The sequence below is a fragment of the Pinus tabuliformis genome, chromosome 4_2 (genome assembly GCF_031772625.1).
Source record: "Pinus tabuliformis cultivar Carrire ecotype Pingquan chromosome 4_2, CPIR1, whole genome shotgun sequence".
Classification (NCBI taxonomy): Eukaryota; Viridiplantae; Streptophyta; class Pinopsida; order Pinales; family Pinaceae; genus Pinus; species Pinus tabuliformis.
Window position 1 is genome coordinate 288,486,300 of NC_142304.1, and position 14,242 is coordinate 288,500,541.

The window sequence follows — 14,242 nt, forward strand, 5'->3', positions numbered from 1 at the left end:
GGTACCCCTTATGTACCCAATAGAATAAAAACTAATTTTCCACTTGGGTCTTTAGCCCACAACTTTAGGTCCAAAGCCTACTCCTTGGGTACATTTCCCACAAAAAAACTTTTCCATGGGTTAACTCCTCACAAACCCAATACCCTAAGGATTGTGGAAGTACCTTCCAAGCTACACATCTCAACGAAGTCGTATAAACTTTTTCTTACTAGGTTGTATACAATATTGTAAATGAATGTAGATGGATACAATTGAGTTCTTACTAACATTCAAACCATTGAGTACCTAAATATGATAAGCATTCAAATAGGCCAAAATATATTCATAGCAGAAGACCTACTTAAAGATAATTACAAACAATACATGGTTCACATGTGTTGGCGGGGCTAAATGCACTACATGCAGTCCTCAGGGGATCTCTCTAGTATGATGCCCCCATTATACTTTACACTATTTTGGATGAGATTCTCATCCATAATTTTGGCCCAACTACTATCCTATGCTTTGTGAAAGTTAGATTTTAGATGAATGAGATATGAAAGGGAAACCCAAATAAATCCCTTGATGGAATTCAAGTAAAATCAGCCTTATTGAAAATACCTTAAGTGAATTTATATAAGGAATATTGCAACATATTTTTAAATAAGCATGAACCTTAAGGAAAGAGTGATACCAGTATCTAATTAATATACATGAAGATTAAACAATACTAGCTATTAATTATAAAATAGATTGTAATCAACAACCAACACGAAAGCATGTAAAAATAAACAAGACATTCTTAGAAATATGGAATTTTCATTAACATGAAACAAGAGTGCAACAATCATATACTACCAAACAATAATAAAGAACATTCTTATATCATTTGATAACACATTACAAAAATTCCTTGTTGTGGCCCTTACGACTTCTAAGTATTATTGCTAAAAAATTTAATGCAAACTCACAAAGTATCTCCATGAAACCAAACAGTGTGAGTGCACAAATATAGAACTTATTAATCAGGGAAGTTACAAGCCTTTTCCCTTCAAGAATTCTCCAAGAGTCCAAAAGCTAAAGCCCCCATTCTTTTCTAGAGGGTTACATTTATATAAAAGGTGGTGACTTTTCACATTGCATGACTCTTTACCTACCCTCATGTCTAATTTCTAAATTCACTTTATTTTCTAATTTTTATTTCTTTTACATAATTACATTAAAATTAAAAATAAATAAAATAAACACCTATCATGAACTTAACTCCAAAATTGACAATTCTTGGACTTGAACTTGTAACCCTTGGGTCATATGGGCATTCCAAGCCTTGAATTTTTCTATAATAGATGAAAAATTTCTTGAAATTAGACCCTCATTGATGACTTCATATTTGAAGGTATTAGGAACCGCTATCTGCGGATTGACCTGGATTATGTGGAATAATGAAGTAATAATTAAGTGTAACCTTGTGAGTTCCAATAGGTGTTGTTCTAATGCTTCTTTGGTTAGTTTTGTATAGCTATTTTCCATGCATGCATCATCTCCTGTATTTCATGTTCAATTTCTTGTTCAAGCCTCACCTCTCCCTGTGCTTTGATGGAGACTAATTTGTGGGCTTTTATTAGCCTCTCTATCATGTTGTGGTGTTGTTTAGATGTGCCCATAGTTTTTATTACATCTTTCTCAACTTTTCTTGAGATCGGATGGAAAGCTTGATCTCCTCTTTATCTCTTTTCGTACCCAATTCATCTTTCTTTCACAAAGTATATAGTGAAGCTAGGTGTTCTATACTCCACTCATGCATTATATCGATGGATTTTAAGCTATACTTTAGTTGCAAACCTTTTTCCTTAACTGCATCTTGAATTGATATGAGCACAGAAAGCATATTCTAAAGCTTTCCAAGCTCCTCACAACTACATTATAATTCCTTATAACATTTTATTTTCTTCCAATAGTACATTTTGATAATCTTCATCATAAGAGATCAAGGCCAATAGAGCTCAAAATACTCTCTCCTTGCAAATAAGTGATAGATTTCATACCAATTGATGGGGATACACTTTTCAATAAAGCACCTTGTGTTAGCTTATGTAAGTACTAAAGAAATAGGACTTTCTTTTGATCCTTCCTTTGTAGGTTCTTTCCCATGTCTTTTTTTGGAGTTTCTATATCTTCTTATGAGTATATGCTCAGATAAGAATAATTTAATAGACCTAGAATATTAAAGATAGTCATCATAATAGATAAATTAGAAAACAATAGAATAACTTGGTGTGCAGTGCAATGAATTAGCTCAGTCTGGGGTTGTGGAATGCATTGTGTCACAAGAAAATATGTTAGTCTAGGAAGAGGGAATGTGATGAGATATGGAGATGTACTATGACATGATTATATGGTGCATTGTGTTATCTTACTAGAAGCTAAGCAAGGGAAATGTGTCATAGCACAATAGTGAAAGTTAGAATATGAAAAGGAATTTTGATGTGCATCGTGTGATGCACAAGGAAATGACATAGGGATGGGAAGAGAAGTCATGATGCAATGCGAAAAAATCAATTGAAAATAGCTAAGTGTCATAAGGGGCGAGTAATGGTCATGTTTGTACGTATATATCGAAGGTGGAGGTTTCGAGAATAAGTGATCACAAGAAAATAATATAACACTAAGCTTATTGACAAAACAATGATTGCAAGAGTTAAGTGCATAGTACATACCTTGCATGTGGTGCAGATGTTACAAATCCTCGTAGTGAAACCCAATTATGGATGACAGGGAAGAACTACCAAATTGTATGGTGCAAGACAATAGAGGAGGTTTATGATAAAATTGCACGTTGAAAATGAATGGGGGGGTTATAAATATTTTTCATTATGGAAGAGTATTTAATGTGAATTTATTACACTGTTGCAAATGGATGTATGATAGAAGAATGTGTTGCAAAGATGCGAGGTGATGGACTGAAGGATTTCAATGTGCCATTGCAGGGCACTTTTCCAAGTTAAAAAAATTCCTTCTCTTCCCAACCTAAGGGTATGAAGAATAGTTTAAAGGGTTAAAACACATAGATGCCTAATATTTTGAAGGGGGGATCCTAAAAATTGGCCCTTGTAAAAAATTTAAGGTCATTGCAACTTCTTAGACTTTCCAAGTTAAAAAAATTCCTTCTCTTCCCAACCTAAGGGTATGAAGAATAGATTAAGGGGTTAGAACACATAGATGTCTAATATTTTGAAGGGGGGGTCCTAAAAATTGGCCCTTGTAAAAAATTTAAGGTCATTGCAACTGCTATAACAACAAGCTCATAAGGATTGACTCAGAGATAAGATGAATGGATGAGAAAGTTTATTGAAGAATCATAATCAAGTATGGATATTGCTTGTAAACTAAACAAAAATGAATTTCCTTAAGGAAAGAATAAAGCTTGAATTTTCTACCAGGAATATCAAGTATTTAGGTCATGCAAGATTGCAATATTAAAATATTATAAATTTATAAAACACACATGAATATTAAAAGATAAAATGATTTTATTAACCATATAATACACACCACATAGAGAGATTATTAGAAAATGTTAGTAATTATAGGTATTATTCCACATCATCTTATGATATAATGACTTTAAATTCCTTCCTTTTAAGTCATGTTCTCCCAAATAAAATTAGAAAAAAATTATTCTTATATTTCATTTATGTCCATAAAATAACCTAAACGAATGAGTTCTATAAAACCTAGACATATAAAATAAATCTTTGTACTTGTGTGAATATCTAGATTTGTTGAGCCTAAATGGTGTAGCCTGTGCCAACAAGTAGAAGAGGCAAATGTTGATCTCTTCATGACTTACCCTTACTTTTTAAAAGTTTGGAAGGAAGTGGAAAGGATGATAGGGAACCTAAATGTATAGGTAGGATAAACTATTGAAGTGGCCTTTCAAATTTGGTATGACAAAAAGGACTTAAAATAAGTTAAATCTCTTCCTCTCAACATTTCATAGGGAGTTTGGTTGGCTGAAATTTGAAGTTTTTTGAAAACATAGAGAGCTTGCCTTTAAAATCTAATGCATATCAAAAAATTTAGGACAATCATAATTTGCATAGATCCAAGGAAATAGAAATTGATAATTCCATTCCCTGTGAGTTTTTTGATGAAACCTCATAAGAAACCCCACCTAAGACTAGAGAAACATTTCATTTAAAGCAAGCATTGGCTAAGAAACCAATAATTACTATAAATCAATAACTCTCAAATTGGTCCTCAGACTAGCTCATGAGGTTTGGGTCTAAAACATTCAAATATTTGAAGATTCTCTACTAGTTATTGATTGGACGTGGAAGGAGATAGTGGGAAAATCTCATTAGAACCTATGTATAATGACATTCAATCACTTTTATGAGTTTTCTCAAACATTTATTTTTCAAATATTTCTAAGGATAGAAACAAGATTATTGATGGACTTTCCAAACATGGAACAAGGCTATATTTTGTAACTTGGGCAGTGATCTTTAAATAGCTAGAAGGAACTATCTCAAAATATGATTATGATCCATGGATCTAAAATTGTTGTTTAATTATGTTTTACTACTTTTTTATGTATAAGTATGGCATAATAAGGTGGCAGATAATCTATAGAAATAGGTTTTTTTTTATAGGCATTTCTTATTGGATGGATGAAAATTAGTTTTTGAGTAGCATAAATAAAATTATAATGACTAAGAAGATGCATTTATAGTGTAGTTTGATGAAATTTATAATCCTTTTTAGCACTATATAAGGTTGTAATAACAAATTTTAGATATTCTATCAGAATTTGTAGTATTATAATTTTGTTTTATTTAAAAAACAACAAACTTTTTTCTTCATTAAAAAAAAAAGAATATCTAAGAATATCTAGGTTTCTTAGTAATGACTTTCTTTATAATGATTTTTTATGAATGGCATATAAAAAGACTCCATCAATATAAAATATCATTAATGATTTATTTATTATATCTTTTTATTTACAAGTAAAAAAATGCAATAAATTAATACTGTAATATGTACCTTTTCAATATTAATAAGTAAATATATAATATAATTTGTTTGAGTGATAATATAATTCGTTTGAGTGAAATTTATAGATTTACCTATAAAATGTTGTATAATTATATAAAACTTTAGTTTCAACCTAACATACCAAAATTTACACGCATAATGACTTTGAGTTAAAAACAGTCTATGAATCATTAAATCGCCTATGTAAAAAATTTACTACTAAACATAATGAATTTGACTCCACATAGCGATAACTTTTCAACTAGACAGACAAATATATAGCAATGAATACCTTTGCATTTCTCCAAACGCCACAAAAACACAATTTATTGTCCATTATGCCTATGCCTAGTTTAAATATTTTTTTATTAAAAAATATATATCAATTTAAGAACAAAGTGTACATACAATAACAATGGTATGATTCATTAATTAGTAATTTGATACTCTACATAAAATATGTCACTGTAAATAACCTAGAGCATTGTGATCTCTTGGAATTATTATCCTAAATTATAATAATGTACCACCAAAAATGTTCTTAGAATTATTATCCTAAATTATAATAATGTAGCACTAACAACGCTCTTAATTATTAGTTCATGTATTGTCGTCTTTTGGAATTATTCATAAATCTACACCAAATAGTGCACCGCTATTCATTATGCTTATGTATTTTAATATGCATGGAAACCTTTGTAATTTTGTTTCAAAGATTAAGGAGTCTATAACTTAACTCAAGCATTGCATTGGTCATGATAGGTTAATACGTGGCTTAAAGCATCGAATTTCAATGGGGCACACAAAATAGCATATAACTTTCATGATATGATGATTCGAATCAGATCTATGAAGATTATTATAGAGCCATGGCTGTATTAAAACATGACAGACTTTGAATTATGAGCACAGAGCGATCAGGAAGACCTTTGGACAATGGCAGTTTGCAGCCAGCGAGGAACGACGAGGACCTCGGTCAAAGCGTGCTAACCGAGGCCCATGGAGACTCTGCAAGAGGAAAAACTGGCACTTGGGAAGCCCGGATCGGGAAACAGACGGCATTTCTGATGCGTGATTAGCACTAATCGCGCATCACTAGGCAAAACCCCTCGAGAAGGAAAAGCCCCGAAGCACTCGGTCACATGGAAGCCGGGAAAACCATGGAGAAAGTGCTAAGGTGAAAGGCAGGCCCCGCGCTCCAAAACTGACAGTATATCGGGGGCACCCTTGGGCAGTAAGCGGATTTGGAGAAAACCGACCAATTCCATTCAGCGCCTGACACGTGGCAGGCGAATGAGAGAGAAAACCGCCGCTCATCACGCGCTAATGGTTGAGCAAGTCAACCGCACGAAATGAGCGAATGTCGTAGGATCTGGGGGGCTCCAGAACTGACGGTGGAGATTGCACATAAAATAGAGGAACCAAATTTGACAGGGAATTAAGCCGCAACATAGAGAAGTTTGATGTCCGATTTGATCACTGAGTTAGCAGATGACTTGTTCCACAGTGTAACCGAAAAACCGAACCGACGAGGAAGAGCTGGTGCAGTTCGTAAGAGGACAAGTGGCCACTCCCTGTGAGCCGTTGATGAAGACGCAAAGACAGGGAACTCCAAGCGAGCAGCAGTAGGCGATCCGACAGGGGCGGAAGAGGAAGCGAGTAGTCATGAGACAGATTGGCTTTAAGCCATGAACAGACAGAGAACAGAACACAGGAGAGGAGAACGAAGACAGAGAGAAAGCGAGAGCAAAGAAGAGACAATAAAGCAAGAAGCAGGAAGATAGAGAGCCGAGCTGACCTGCAGCATAAGGCAGCATCGAGTAGACAGAAAGCAAGGATATGTCGGGAATTGAGCACCACATTGGGCTCCTTCCATTAAAGACCAGAGAGGTCAAGACTTGGATAGGAAAAGAGTCTATGTACTCTAGTGGCTTGGGGAATCCAAGAACCACCCTACCAAGCATCATTTCTATTTCAGGAGACTCAAATTGAGCTCCTCATTTTAAATCTCTGCTTTAAAGACATAATAAATGAAGGCCACCAGTGAAAGCTAGACTAGAGATGTAGCCTTGGAGAATAGGGTGAACTCCTTATTAATTGTTATGTTCTTGCATTTGCTTACTGTATTTCTCTTACTGTTTTCCTTTTTCCAGTGTCTGTGTATTTTGCAATTTGATCGATTCGTTGCCTAAAATAACATAGACACACACCAGCACATCAGTCTATAATACCTTCATTCAATAATTATTTAATTGAGATCACTCAAGGGTGATTTTCAGATCAAGTGGTATCAGAGCTCTAGGTTGTTAAGGTTAGACAAGCTTGTGTTGGTTTAGTTGTTGAATGCTAACTAGATCAAAGCTCAAGTTAGGAGAATGAGAGTTGGTTGAAACTAATCCTGAAATTGAGAGAGTATATCCTCAGAAGACAATGTCAGAAGAAGGTTCTATAGGACTAGACCCTCAATTCATAGATAGTTTCCGAGCCATAAAGTCCATGGTAGAAGAAATGTATAGGGACTTTAGAAAACATAAGGAGGAAGATTCATCAGGCTTCAGGCAAGACAAAGGAGAAGATAAGTCTCACTTCCATGACCACTCAAAAGGAAAAGGGAAATAGGAAAGCTTTATCACACCTCCTAACAGCCCTGAACACAAAAAGAAAGCATCTTTGATCAAACTAGATGTTAAATTTGATTTACCTATATATGATGGAGAGTTGAATGCAGAAAAGTTAGACCATTGGATTAGACAAATTGATGTTTATAGCAGAGTGCAGAGTATTGATTCAAACAAGAGCAAGATTCAACTGGCAAGCCTATGCCTTGGAGGCATTGCCTTGGTTTGGTGGGAAGGCAGGACCCAAGCTGACATAAAGAGACATGGTAAGACTATCTCTGTCTGGAGTGAATTTGTTTCTGTAATCAAAAAGTAGTTCTATCCATTGGCCTACATGCAACAAGCCATGATTAGTTGGGAAACTCTTCGACAGTTGAAAGGGCAAAGTGTGTAAGGTTACACTCAAGAATTTAGAAAGAGAGCATTGATTCTAGGAATCTCACTAGACTCACCTGAGACTCTGTTGAAGTACATTGGTGGTCTACACAACTACATGAGGCACACTATCCTCATGTTTAATCCCACTAGTGTAGATGAGATATCTGTGCAAGCTACTCATCTAGAAGCTAGAGGAAAGAATGGAAATCCAGAAGTTGGGGGACCATCCCAACCCACTGCAAGCAAGAATAAGGAGAAAAGAAAGCAGAAATCAAAAGCAAGGAAGGCTAACATTGCACAAAAGAGCAAGGCTTCATGCACTCACTGTAAAAAGGATGGGCATGATGATGAGCACTGTTAGATTCTGCATCCAGAGCTGAGACCTAAGAAGTTCGAGGGCAAGAAGAAGAAGACTGTTGCAACTATTCAGAAGGATTTGGGGTTTGACACGGGAGATGAAACAACTATTGCAGCCACAGGTATAAAAGGTAAGAATTTTGAAGCATCTACTAGTAATTCTACACAATCTATTATTGATAAAGAAAATGAGAGAAAAAGACATGAGCCTTTTCATATTCGAGTTATTTCCAAACATCAAAAGATTGATACTTTGTTTGATAATGGCTCACAAGTAAATTTAATTTCTGAAGCAATTGTAAAGAAGTTAGGATTAGTAACCAACCTCACAAGAAACCATACCCATTAGGATGGTTGAATGACAAAGAACAACTACAAGTGACTAGACAGTGCAAACTCAAGTTTTCTTTTCGGCTAGCATTTGTAGATGAGGTTGAGTTAGACATAATTCCTTTGGATATATGTGGAATTGTTTTAGGAAGTCCTTACTTGTATGACAGAAAAACTATTTTCTATCGAGTTGAGAACAACTATCTACTTGTTAAATATGGAATCGAATACTTTGTAAGAGCTCATAAGCTCAAGAATAATTATACTCTCATAAACTCAGGGCAAATGAAACGAATGACAAATTCATGTAAACAATTCTTACTGATGGTTGTAAAGGAAAATAAACCTAATAAAACCAATGTATTTGAGGGTTGTAATGTTAAACAACAAGTTGATTTAGAAAAAGTTGTTTCAGAGTATGATATCTTGTTTCAAGAACCTAAAGGTCTGCCACCCAAAAAGGAAATAGTACATGATATTATTTTGCAGCAAGATGCTCCATTGCCTAACATTGGAATGTATAGGTTGTCTGCTTTAGAGAATGCTGAAATCAAGAAGCAGGTGTAGGAGTTGCTCAAGAAAGGGTTCATCAGACCTAGCACATCACCATGTGGGTCACCAATTGTTTTGGTGAGAAAGAAAGATGGCTCGTGGAGAATGTGCATTGATTAGCGAGCACTGAATAAGATAACAATCAAAAATCGTTATCCCCTTCCTCGCATAGATGATATTTTAGATCAATTGAAGGAAGCTGTTTATTTTTCCAAGTTAGACTTGCACAGTGGATACCATCAGGTTAGAGTTGCAAAACAAGATGCATGGAAGGCTGCTTTCAAAACAAAGCAGGGATTGTATGAGTGGCTGGTTATGCCTTTTGGCTTAACTAATGCTCCTGCTACTTTCATGAGATTAATGAATGATGTACTCAGACCTTTTCTTGATTATTTTTTATTGTGTATCTCAATGACATTCTGATATTTATAAAAACATGGGAAGAACACTTAAATCATGTTAAGCAGACACTAGATGTTTTCAAAAGAGAAAAACTTTATGTTGAACTCTCAAAATGTGAATTTGGCAAAACATCTTTGAATTGTTTGGGTCATATAGTAGGGGGTGGTGAATTGAAGATAGATCCTTCTAAAGTGGTAGTCATTGTGAACTGGCCTAAACCCAAATCTGCTACAGAAGTTAGAAGCTTCTTAGGGGTAGCACAATGTTGGTGAAAGTTCATTTCTAACTTTTCCTTAATTGCAGCTCCTTTACATGCTTTAACAGGATTGAACAAGGTGTTTTAGTGGGGAGGCAAATAACAGAAAGCCTTCGACACCTTGAAAGAAAAGATTAGTACAACACATGTACTAGCACTGCCTGATATTCAGAGACCATTTGAGATCCAAATAGATGCTAGTGACTATGCCATGGGAGCAGTGTTGACACAACACGGTAAACCCATATGTTATAATTTTGAGACATTTAATTCTGTAGTAGTTAACTATCATACATATGATAAAGAATTGTATTCATTAGTACAGAGTGTGAAAAAGTCGAAACATTACTTAATGGGCAAAGAGACAATAATACATACTAATCATCAACCACTTCAATATCTACACTCCCAAACTAAGTTGCAACAATCAAGACACTATAGATGGATGGGTTTTCTACAACAGTTTCATTTAGTCATCAGATAAAAAAGGGCATACATAATAAAGTTGCAGACATGTTATCTAGACCCATTATAAATGCATCTACTATACTTAAGCATAATTCTGTGCTACATGAAAGCTACATTGAACAATATGCTCAAGATATAGACTTTAAAGATGTATAAGCAACTTTAAGTCAAGGAAAAAGAGTAGAAGAATTGGACTATCATGTAAAGGACCGACTCTTATACTATTGTGGGAAGTTATACATTCCACAAACTGAAAGAGTAAAGATAATTCGAGAAGCACACACTTCTCCAATATCAGGTCACTTTGGGGTAAGTAAAACAGTTTCATAGCTGCAAAGATTTTGTTATTGGCCAAAAATGTATGAGACAGTTTCTAGATATGTAAGATGGTGTACTATTTGTGCTAAAAGCAAGCCCAACAATAGAAAAGTAGGCTTGTACACTCCATTACCATTTCCTTCTCACCCTTGGGAAAGTGTTTCCATGGATTTTGTTGGAGGACTGCCTAAATCTAGGAAAGGTCATGATTATCTATATGTTGTTGTGGATAGGTTCAGCAAAATGTGTGTTTTGATACCTCGTAATAAACAAATTACAGCTGAACAAACTGCAAAACTGTTCTTTGAACATGTATGGGTTCATTTTGGATTACCCACTTCCATTGTATCTGATCGAGACACCCAATTTGTGGGGAAGTTTTGGTCAAGTTTGTGGGAACTGATGGACACCAAACTAAAAAAAGGCACAGCTTTTCATCAACAAATTGATGGCCAGACATAAGTAGTTAACAGGATAGTGATCTAGTTACTCAGAGGATATTGCAGCAAACATCCTAAGCTTTGGGATGAACACTTGTGTTATGTGCAGCATGCTTACAACAGAGCAAAACATTATTCGACACAGAGATCTCCTTTTGAGACCTGTTTTGGTTTCACACCAAGGTCTCCTTTGGATATTTTCTTTGGTAAAGAAACCACAGTTGAGGGACACAGTGATGTGGACAAGGAAACTAGGTTCATTGAATAGATCCAAGAGATCCACCAGGCAGTACAGGAACAGCTAGAAAAGAGCCAAGCCAAATACAAGGCAAGGCATGACAAGCATTAGATGGAGCATAGTTTCTAGGTTGGTGACCAAGTCTGGTTGTATATTAGCAAGGACAGGATGCAAGGTGAAGGTAGAAAGCTAAAGCCCATCAAGTATGGACCTTTTAGGATACTTGAGAAGATTGGTGAGAATGCTTTTCACCTTGATCTACCAACTTACATGCACATCTACTCAGTCATAAATGCAGATTGCTTGAGATTGTTTGAACCCTCACTAATTGAGGATCTCGAAGAGTAGAGTCAATTTCCTTATATTGATGACCTGCTACTTGAATATCTTAATGAATTGTAGGAAGACACAGTTCTGGATATGAAGGTGAGGACGACGCGTAGGGGAGATGTTGAGTACCTCAAAATTGGGCTCAAGGGTTCAAAGTCGAGCAGCGCAAAGTGGATAGAGATTGGACAAGTGAGACAATTGTATCCTCACTTAGTCGATGCTTGAAAACCAACTTTTGGTGGTCCAAAAGCTTTTTCAGTGGGAAGGTCGTGATCTGAATCAGATCCATGAAGATTATTACAGAGCCATGGCTGAATCAAAACAGGACAGACTTTGAATTATGAGCACAAAGTGATCAGGAAGTCCTCTAGACAATGGAAATTTGCAGCTAGCGAGGAATGATGAGGACCTCGGTCGAAGCACGCTGACCGAGGCCCATGGAGACCGCAGGAGGCAAAACTGGCACTTGGGAAGCCTAGATCGGGAAACAGAGGGCATTCCTGATGCGATGGGCAAAACCCCTCGAGAAGGAAAATCCCCGAAGCACTTGGTCGCATGGAAGCTGGGAAAACCATGGGAAAAGTGCTAAGGCAAAAGGCGGGTCCTGCACTCCAAAATCGGTAGTATATCGGGGGCACCCTTGGGCAGTAAGCGGATTTGGAGAAAACCGAGTGATTCCATTCAGCGCCCGATGCATGGTAGGCAGATGAGAGAGAAAACTGCCACTCATCTGTGTTAACGGTCAAGCAAGTGAACCACGTGAAATGAACGAATGTCGTAGGATCTGGGGGCTCCAAATCTAACGGTGGAGATTGCACATAAAATAGAGGAACCAGATTTGACAAGGAATTAAGTCGCGGCATAGAGAAGTTTGATGTCCAATTTGACGGCTAAGTTGGCGGATGACTCATTCCGCAGTGTAACCGAAAAACTGAACCGATGAGGAAGAGCTGGTGTAGTTCGTAAGAGGACAAGTGGCCACTCCCTATGAGCCATTAATGAAGACGCAGAGACAGGGAACTCCAAGCGAGCAGCAGCAGGCGATCCGACGGGGTGGAAGAGGAAGCGAGCAGTCATGAGACAGATTGGCTTTAAGCCATGAATAGATAGAGAACAAAACACGGGAGAGGAGAACGAAGATAAAGAGAAAAGGAAGAGCGAAGAAGAGACAGTAAAGAAAGAAGCAGAAAGACAAAGAGCCAAGCTGACCTGCAGCATAAGGCAGCATCGAGCAGACAGAAAGCGAGGATCTGTTGGGAATTGAGCACCACATTGGGCTCCTTCCATTAAATACCAAAGAGGTCAAGACTTGGATAAGAAAAGAGTCTATGTACTCTAGTGGCTTGGGCAATCCAGGAACCACCCTACCAAGCATCATTTCTATTTCAGGATACTCAAATTGAGCTCATCATTCTAAATCTCTGCTTTAAAGACACAATAAAATAAGGCCACCACTGCAAGCTGGACCAGAGATGTAGCCCTAGAGAATAGGGTGAACTCCTTATTAATTGTTGTGTTTTTGCATTTGCTTACTGTATTTCTCTTACTGTTTTCCATTTTCCAGTGTCTGTGTATTTTGCAATCTGATCAATCCGTTTCCTAAAATTTCATATACACACACCAGCACATGAGTCTGTAATACCTTCATTCAATAATTATTTAACTGAGATCACTCAAGGGTGATTTTCAGATCATATGATTTGAAAATATTCCTTTTTTTCTTTTAACTCTATTACTTCGAATCTACATTTCTACATCAAACAAGGGGGCCTGCACGGCAGCTAGTCCCTATCCTAAGATGTTGTTAGTTCAAGCTACACATGTTGAGCCAGTGGCATATACTAGATGTTGATACTATCTAGCTGCAAGAAAACAAATATAGACTCAAAAATTTTATCTCAGAAGCAGTTTGAGAGCCATCAGCCCTCTATGTTTTTAAAAGAGAGTTTGGAATTTGAATTGGTAGATTCTAAGTAGTTTTTGAGCTTGGAATTCATGGTAAATCATAACAATCTAGGGAAATTCTCTCTTTGTAAGAATACAGATATTCATTGTACAACTCAAATATAAGAGGTTCTTACTGCAGCTAATAAGACCTCTATTTTCATTGCAATATGAAGAATTCATGCTCAGGAGAAAAATCATAACAATGAATTAACAAATCTAGGCTCAAAAATTTTATCTCAAAATAAGTTCGAGAGCCATCAGAACTCTATGTTCCATATCCAATTGGATAACCTGGAGCCTGTTAATTAAGAACCATTTCCGGAACCAGAACCAATGGATTGAGTTGCCTAAGTGCTTTCACACTAGTAGATACCGCATAGCCATAAACAAAGGTTTCTAAATCAGGAGAGAGCCTTTTCACTTTGTGGTTTTCTAGTGGAAAAGTAGAGGGTAAGGATATGGAACCTGGTTCTCCTCTATGTTATTCAAGAAACTGGAAACACTGTCAGATCGACGGAAGTTGTTTCATTAACATGAGGAAGAAGAGTTTCTACATTTGTAGACACTACAACAAAACCAACGATTTGCGCCA